We start from the raw sequence: 8,927 nt of genomic DNA, 5'->3' as shown, positions 1-8,927 counted from the left end.
TGAGAAAGAAAAACCTAAATACGAGAAGCATGACAAGGAGAGAGGCCAAGAGGGTGCTAGCGGGAAAGGCCATGGTGGTATAGGAGGTCACCGTGGCAAGACCCCGCAGTAGAAAGAGAAACCTGCTAGAGGCCGTGAAAAGAAAGGAGACGATGGGAGTGATGAAGAAGATGAAGAAGAAACTAGCGAGCAAGAGTTCCAAAAGGCAACTGAAGCCATGTGTATTGATGGGGGTGAGTCCTTGCACTCCTCTCATCACCGACTCAAGCAATGGGCGTGTGAGGTCAATGTCGTGGAGCCAGCTGCAGACTCCCAAAGGCCACTTAAATGGTCCAGCACACCTATCATCTTTGACGAACAGGATCACCCTGACCGGAATTCTTGGTTGCCCGGCCCTCGCAAAATTCATGGAAGCATCCCATTATGCCTACAACACCCTGAAGATGCCAGGGCCGATGGGTATCACTTCCATTCCATCGGATAAGAAAGATACTATTATATGTGTGAACAAGATGTATTGGGAAGCGGTAGAATCTGAGGACACAAGAGCCCCAGCTCCCGCCAAGGAAACAAAGAAGGGGAAGAAGGCTAGCGGGGATGTCGACAAGGACTCCGGGAAGCGCGCCTCTCTGAAGTCCGCCGTGCCTGTTGACGACTTGGCGGAGAGTTCCACTAGCAAAAGACGCAAGGTTGCTTCACCTACTATGAAAAATGTCCCAACAAGGCAGGATGGCGTTGGCGGTACATTCACCATCAGTGCCACCCTTGATGAAAAATGGGAAGACACACTCTTTGCCTTCCTGCGGGCGAATGCCGATGTGTTTTCCTGGCAACCGTCTGACAGCCCCGGTATTCCCAGGAAGGTAATCGAGAGCCACCTTGTTGTCTGCCCTCATGCTAGGCCCGGCAAGCAGAAGGTCAGAAAGCAAGCTTTGGAATGGCAGTAGTCCATTAACATGGAGATCAAGAAACTTGAAGTAGCTAGTTTGGTCAGAGGGGTGATGCATCCAATTTGGTTAGCAAATCCGGAGGTAGTGCGCAAGGCAAACGGGAAATGGAGGCTCTGCATTGATTTCACTAACTTGAACAAAGCATGTCCAAAAAGACCCGTTCCCCCAGCCATGCATTGATCAAATTGTTGATTCTACTTCCAGGTGTGATTTGCTTTCCTTCTTAGATGCATACTCCAGGTACCATCAGATATTTACGACCAAGGAAGATGAAGAGAAAACCCTGTTCATAACTCCATGTGGCACGTACTGCTTTGTGCGTATGCCTTTCGGGTTAAACAGCGTCGGATCCACTTTTGCAAGAGCAGTACAGACTGGCTTCGAACCCCAGCTGCACAGGAACGTGGAAGATGATATGGATGATATAGTGGTCAAAACTAGGGACAGATCAACACTCATTCAAGACTTGGAAGAGACCTTTGCAGACTTGTGTAAGATCAATTTGAAGCTAAACCCCGAGAAATGTGTGTTTGGTGTCCCATAAGGCAAGCTCCTCAGTTTCTTTGTGTTTCATCAGGGAATAGAAGCCAATCCCGACAAGATCAAAGCAACCGAGCAAGTACAAGCACCCAAGACTGTCAAGGACATAAGGCGTTTGACTGGATGCATTGCTGCACTGAGTAGGTTCATCTCCAAGTCTGCCGAGCGTGCCTTGCCTTTCTTCAAAATCTTGAAAAAGGTTGGCCTGATGAAGTGGACCCCGGAAGCAGAAACAACACTGCAAGACCTGAAAACTTACCTTTCCTTTGTTCCCACCATAGCCGCGCCAAAACCACAAGAGTTGTTGTTGCCATACTTAGATGCAACGAATCAGGTGGTTAGTGCAACGCTGGTGGCATAGCTAGAAGTTGATGAGGAAGCAGCTGCGGGAACTGACCCCTCCAGAGATGGAGCCGAAGCAGCACCCTCCTACAGAACCCCAAGTTCTTGCGGTCGAGGAGAGCGCTCCCACCAATGAGGAAGTTCCTTTAGTCCTTGTTATCGAGCCACAGGCTCCAACTTGGGCACAACACATAGTCCATTTCCTTCAAACAGGAGAGCTTCTCGGAGAGCAAGAAGAAGCTGAAAGAGGAGCCCGACGGTCCAACATGTATTAGTTTGTTGATGACACACTGTACAGGAAAATGCCAAACAGTGTGAAATTAAAGTGCATTTTCTAGGAGGACGGACTGAAGCTGTTGGCAGAGATACACAGGGGTCTGTGCGGCTCTCACATTGGATCGAGAGCCCTGGTTGGAAAAGCCTTCTGGCAGGGTTTCTATTGGCCCACAGCCCTCCAGCATGTGAGCTACCAACCAAGTGTGAAGCTTGCCAGTTCCATTCCAAAAACATTCATCAGCCAGCTCAATCTCTCTAGACGACCCCTTTGTCCTGGCCATTCTCAGTCTGGGGGCTCGATATCTTGGGCCCCTTTCCCCGAGATGTCGGGGGATTTGAATTCTTGTATGTAGCAATTGACAAGTTTAAAAAGTGGCCTGAGGTGGAGCCAGTGAGGAAGGTGACCGCACAATCAGCTGTCAACTTCTTGAAAGGATTGGTGTGCCGGTTTGGAGTACCCAACAGAGTGATTACTGACAACGGCACCGAGTTCATGAGCTGCACACTACACCACGACACTACAAAGACGACATGCATCTGTTGGTATAAGTGAGAATCGCCGACACTTTTTTGTCCCAAACTATACCGACACACAATATATTAGTATTATTATAAGTTTGTGATACATTATCTGTCGCCAAAACTCATAAAAACACCATCAAAATTTATGTCGGCAGATGGAGACAGTACCGTCTATTTGTGTGTCGCTGATTCATGTAAACACAAAAAGTATCGGCGTTTCCTTCAGCCCATGTCCGAAAAATATGGCGCGGAAAGAGAGCCATGTGCGCGCCATCCCAAACACCCGATTCGCACCAAACCAGAAAAAACAAAAAGAAAAAACACCAGACCCTCGACCCTGACCTGTTCGATCCCCAATCTCAATCTCACCTCTCTCTCTCTATCTCGCCACCCACACACCCTGACCCTAACCCTAACCCGACCGCGCCGCCGCTCCCAACCTGGGCGCCTCCGCCCCAAACCACCCGCCGGTCCCCTCGCGCCACCACATCTCGGACCCCGGTCTCCCTTCCCTTAGTCCGCAGTAGCAGCAGCGCCGTCTGCGATGGAGGAGCACCGTCTGCCGCCGAGGAACAGCGCCGTCCGCCACCAAGGATCTGCCGCGCGCCGGGAACAGCAGCACCATACGCCGGAGGATCCGCCGCACCGACTTCTGTTGAGGAGCAGCCCGCCGTTCTTCTTCCTCCACCGGCGACCCCTGTCCCGGCCCCGCCTCCAGATCTCAACAAGTAAGATGCAGTTTTTTTCCTTACCTATCTTCTCGTATGTTGATATATGGAGTCCATATTTTATTGTGGATGGTTTATAGATGGTATGCCTTGCGTGATTATAGTCAGGTGGTTCCAGGTCTAGGTCATGGCACCAGTGGTGTGGCGTTGTTCTGTTTTCTCAATGAATAGCAGTCGCTCATTGGATGGGAAGTGCTACTGTATTGACCCCCCTAAAGAAAGGAGTATCAACACAACATACAAAATTATTAGGCTGCAGATAGTATGGGGTACATCAGTACATGGACATAAAAAAGTAAAGGATATACATGATAGTGTTTGAGTGTCTTTGTCAGGTTTTTTAATTTTCTTTTTGAGTGGCTTCACACACATGTGCTTTTCCACCATACTGTATCGCCGCAGAGACAATATTTGCAGGGATTGTGAAAAATAACTTGAAGCATGCCCATTAGTTAGTAGAGCATATATTTGCATTGCAGCGATGACTTTATTAGTGTGTGTGTTCACTTCTAGGTCACTGCATCATGTCAAAAAACCCGACACTGCTACAATTTCTCAAAGAAAAGGAAGTTCATGTGAAGAACCATGGCGACACATGTGAATTTTTTTTGAGTCAATATATATACACATTTAAATGGATGGAAGGAATGTTCATAAAGATTGTGTATTTGTTCTTTTTTGTGAGGGAAAGACAGTTTATTAGTTGTTAGTTTGAAAAACTGTAAAGATAGTCTGCAGTAAATGTGTATAAAAAATATAGGTCAATGATATACTGTGATAATACCTCCTTGTTTTTTGTCTGCAACAGTTGATTAAATTTTTTGAGGGGGGTTAAAAACACTTCATGAGCTTCTTTTTGAATGGCTGAATAGATTAGTTACGTTTTAATCCGAAGTCCGGCAAGTGTGCTTCACGTGTTAGATTTTCCTGCGATTCAAAATCCTGCCCACCTATTCTGAACCCAAATCTATATTATCTATTCGTCAAGCCTATGAAGGCCCAGTTGCTTTCATGCACAACCATTACTCAATAAGAAAAGTAGAAGAACCTATAAACATAGGAAAGATTAACATGCGCGTGCTTTTTTGAAAGGTCTTCTTGTAAGTTGCCTTTTAATGTGTATACATGAGCTGGTTTTCTACTGTCAATTTTGACTCAGCTTGAACGTCTCAATAATGAACCCTTTTTGCACATGACATTTTTGAATTCTCTCCTCACGGCAGCAGGTGATTTTCTCATGGATGTTTGCACAGGAGCTTGTTATTGCTTCCATACTAGTTTTGTTCAGTTGGTAAACTTGTTGTTGCTCCATCCGCTGTGCAGAACAATACCCCTGAAGATGCGTGGAGTAGGCTACTCCTCTGACCATAACAATTGGCTGCTATTGACGACGCGAGGTGGTCTTATATGTTCAGTTCTTAATTATCATTTCAAATCCTTGGACTAGTGGCTGGGATCGTATTGGTTATTTGGAGATACCTATTTGTACCGAAGTTCAGTTAGTAAGTTGAATATAGCCCTCTTGTTATAGCCATGTGCAGTTGAATTGAATATTTTCGGTCCGCTGCTCACTCTTGATTTTTGCTAAAAATCTAAAATCCTTGGTCAGTGGCATGTTAATTATACATTGCTCGCTAGTTCTATGCACATAAAATACTTGGTTGGGACTGAAAATTGTAGCACTTGAGCAAGAAAGGCTGACTACCAATTCATTAGCATGTCAATAAAGTCAATCTGGTCTTCCTCTAGGAACTTGTTAGGGCTCATTAATAGCATTGTTTTGCTCACTGAAATAGGAGAGGAGCTGCACAAGAAAGAAAAAGGACAAATGGCCAAGTACACTTGGCGGAAGATTGACGAAACAGAGAGGCAGAGAGCATAGGTAAAAACTGAGACCAAAGGCACTGAGACTTGAGTAATAGTTCTAGTAAGCTCACAATACTACTTCCACAACCGTGAATGGTAAATTTTAGAAGTACAAATAAAAGCATAGAAATTGACACAAATTGCTAGTTTAGGTATTCAATGATTTCCGAACAGATTGAAAGTCCAAGCCTTGATGAATTGACAGTCCACACATGTTCTATGAAGTATTTTAAACGAAATTGCAATTGAAATCCAGATGCAGCTACTGTAGATATATTTGTTGCTATTAGCACACATTTTTTCCCTATCCAAGGTCTTCTACTATTTCAATACCCATCACATGTGAAAATCTGTGGTGATAAAAGAAACAAATCTACAGTCTGTAATTTGTTCCTGAAAGTGAAACTTAACAATGTCAGTGAGTGGTGAAATGTACACTCTTGTTTGATCTAATTTCTGGATTTCCTTTCCTTGTACTTCTAAGAAAACAATTAAGTGTATGGAACACAAAGACAACATTAGTTGCATCTTTCATTGAGGAAGAAACTCATTAGATCTATCTAGTTTGAACAAATTTATGTCTAAACTGTCATATTTATTCACAGATTTTGTCTGCTTGCTTCGAAACATAAATGCGGCTGTTGCTTGCTGATAATTTCGGTTATGGTGTGGCTGCCTATTACTCAAGATGATCTCATATCATATCATCAATTTCAGGAACATTATCTCAGCTGTCGTTCATTTCAGAACAAATCGTTGGCATTGTACCTTCAAAGGACTATCCTTTTGCCTACCGAGCACACAAAACAAATGTGTCTATGTATTTATTTAAGTGAAACAACATGCTCCCATTTTTGGTCAATCGGTGGATCTGACTAATACATAACTACATATATATGTGTGAGGTATTATTCATGTGTCATTTTTTGTAATTCGAGTAAGCTAAAACTGATGGTCTCAGATGGTTTGTGTTTTAACTTTGATCAGAACCTGCATCTACAAATACTGAGTAGAGGGTTGCCTTTTGTGCAGGAATTTGCGGCAGGATCTCTTGCATGTGCTCTCCGCTTGTCCTCACTCCTTAGACCTTCCCTTTGCTTATCACCATACATTTTATTGAGAGCGGTGTCAAGATGCATCTCCTCTGCAAAGATGATGGGCAGATGGCCTAAGCTCTAGGTGAGCTCCTCCGCCAAGCATGTGTTGTATATTGTACGACGTTTTCATTGTTAATGTCTGAAATCTAATGCTTTGCTCTGCTATTTTAATTTCATGTAACATGCATACTCTCATCGATCTGTACGCATGTGTTTGTAAGAACTTGTACGCATGAGTTTGTAAGAAGTTGAATGCTAGTATGATGCTTTATTTTCTACAAAGTTGGTCTATATGCTCACGGCTGCTTCCTGATAACTCTGCATGTAACTGTGCATGTAACTGGGTTTCTTCACTTTATTTAAATGATTAGTATGTTTTTTGGGCTTTGACCAATGCATATAACAACACTACCAAGCCAGTTTGTTGTACATCTTTTTTTGGTTCTTTGGACTCAAGAGTAACTCAGAAGTTTGAACAAATGTACTATGATAATATTGCTCAAACATATGGTGCTTTTGCAGGGTCAAATGGCGGGAAGTATCAAGTCGAAGATATTATGGCTTTGGTACATCTTCTATTTTCTTTAAATGGAATTTGATGTCGGTTTGGTGATCGAAGACTTGGGCTCTTCCATAGTGTAGTGTAGAGTGATCGAACACTTGAAGTCTCTTTTGAACTAGGCCCATATTTTGTAACATGCCACAACTTGTATGTTGATTTGAGTATTTTTTCAATGGTTGTAGCAAGGAAAACTAATGGATCCTCTAAATATGTTGAATAAATGCATTGGTGAATGGCATCTTGTGATGAATAGAAGAGTGTAATTGTTGGTATATCTACTGCAAAGTGAACATGAATTGAATATTTTGAATTTGTTTTCATGTTAATATATCTTGCATTTGCATTTGTGTTGAAATGTATAACCCTGGCAGCAAATGTGTCGGCAAAACTATTGGAGGTCACAAAGACTGTTGGCATAGCATACTTACAGACAAACTGTCGGGGTAGCAACGGCCGTTGCACTATCTGTTGGTATAGTGCACTGTCAAACAATCTGTCGGCATATAATAGTCTGTTGGTATAGAAATGTCTGTCGCTATAGCCCTCACCAACCCAGTCAAACTATTCGTCGGCATAGATTTATCTGTCGCTAAAGACTTTTCCTGGCAGGACTATAGGCGACAACTCCTTTCTGTCGCCAAAGGACTTTGCCGACACTAAATGTGTCGCCTTAGGTGACCTATACCGATAGATTATTTGACGCTGCTTTGAGTGTCGTGGTGTAGTGGCACCTTTCTGCAGTACATCCAGAGCTTCGGAAGCAAGGTCTCTTTTGCCTTTGTTGCTCATCAATGAAGCAATGGGCAAGCTGAGAGGATGAATGCCTTAGTGTTGTGCGGGATCAAGACGACAACTTTTGATAAGTTGCAAAAATGTGGCAAGCGTTGGATTGATGAACTGCTGGTAGATCTTTGGTCCCTCCGGACGACACCAAATCGAGCCACCAGCCAGAGTCCCTTCTCCCTAGTGTATGGGGTGGAAGCAGTGCTCCCCACGGAACTCATATACGAGTCACCTTGAGTACTTACCTACGATGAAGTAGAGCAAGAGAAGTTATGGCATGACGAAGTCGTGCTCCTCGAGGAAGATCGTCTCTGGGCCGCTGTGCATGCTGCATGCTACCAGCAAGTCCTACGCCGCTATCATAGCCGCATGATTCATGCCCGGAGCCTTGAGGAAGGTAACCTTATCCTTAGGCATGTTCAGTCCGCCAAGGGTACAAATAAGTTGACACCGAAGTGGGAAGGCCCTTATCGGGCAGCACAAGTCACCAGACCTGGCATAGTTTGTCTGAAGACCGAAGATGGCATCAAAATGTAAAACTCATGGAATATTGTGCATCTTCGTAAGTTCTACCTATATGGCGCGGCTGCCGGGCTCAATCCTCAGCAACCACCTTTGTACAAGCCTTGCTGATGTTCATGTAACCCTTTGCACAAAGCCATGCGCAGATCTTGTGCATGCACCAATAAAGCTAGGCATTGCATCATACCATCTGTTTGCATGTTCTTATGCATGTTTATGTTGCAGTGTCATTGCCTTTATGTTTTTAGAGATTTGTTGAAGTACTCGGTGGACCCGTGGGTCCTTGTTACTTAATTCTTTCCTTCTCTCTTACCCCGGTAAAATATAAACCTTTTGTTCTAAGGTGCTCGGTCATCGGGAAGATAAGAAGAGACGAGCAAGAGGGCAAGGACAATGGCTGCCCATCGTACTCCAAGAAAATAGTACAACTTAAAAGATAAGTCAAAACTACGTGCTCTAAGCTTAGTGCTATCTTCTTCTTCAAGTAAAACCACTCTACCCCTTTGGTTGTGTGCAATGGAACCTTTCGCGCGCTGGAAACCCTTGTCGGGACGAGCCACCCCCCAGTTCTTGTCACTCCACAGCTCTGGGAGGCCGCGTCGAAACCAACAAGGGGCCTTGCCGGGGGATGCCATCAGCCTGCTGCCAGGGGCTCGCCCCATGAGCGCTTGTCGTTGGTGCTAACCCTGCAAATTACTCCATGCCGCAAGGGTAGACATGTTGAGAAAGTACCATCAAA

At 44.4% G+C, this 8,927-nt stretch overlaps 1 long non-coding RNA gene across 4 annotated transcripts; it reads left to right on the top strand.

Moving 5' to 3' along the window:
- Positions 1–2,950: 2,950 nt before the first annotated feature.
- LOC123102947 (uncharacterized) lies at positions 2,951–7,133 on the top strand. Of its 4 annotated transcripts, none has more exons than XR_006449532.1 (5): positions 2,951–3,358; positions 4,682–4,860; positions 5,155–5,240; positions 5,942–6,403; positions 6,844–7,133. It is a non-coding gene; the product is annotated as an uncharacterized lncRNA (long non-coding RNA). The 4 variants fall into 4 exon arrangements; XR_006449530.1 differs by having other exon boundaries at positions 4,682–5,240; positions 5,942–6,129; positions 6,257–6,403; XR_006449531.1 differs by having other exon boundaries at positions 2,952–3,358; positions 4,682–4,755.
- The last annotated feature ends 1,794 nt before the right edge of the window (positions 7,134–8,927 follow it).

Source organism: Triticum aestivum, chromosome 5A, assembly GCF_018294505.1.
Source record: "Triticum aestivum cultivar Chinese Spring chromosome 5A, IWGSC CS RefSeq v2.1, whole genome shotgun sequence".
Taxonomy (NCBI): Eukaryota; Viridiplantae; Streptophyta; class Magnoliopsida; order Poales; family Poaceae; genus Triticum; species Triticum aestivum.
Note: the sequence above shows the minus strand (reverse complement) of the source record. Positions and strands in the feature narration are given on the sequence as shown.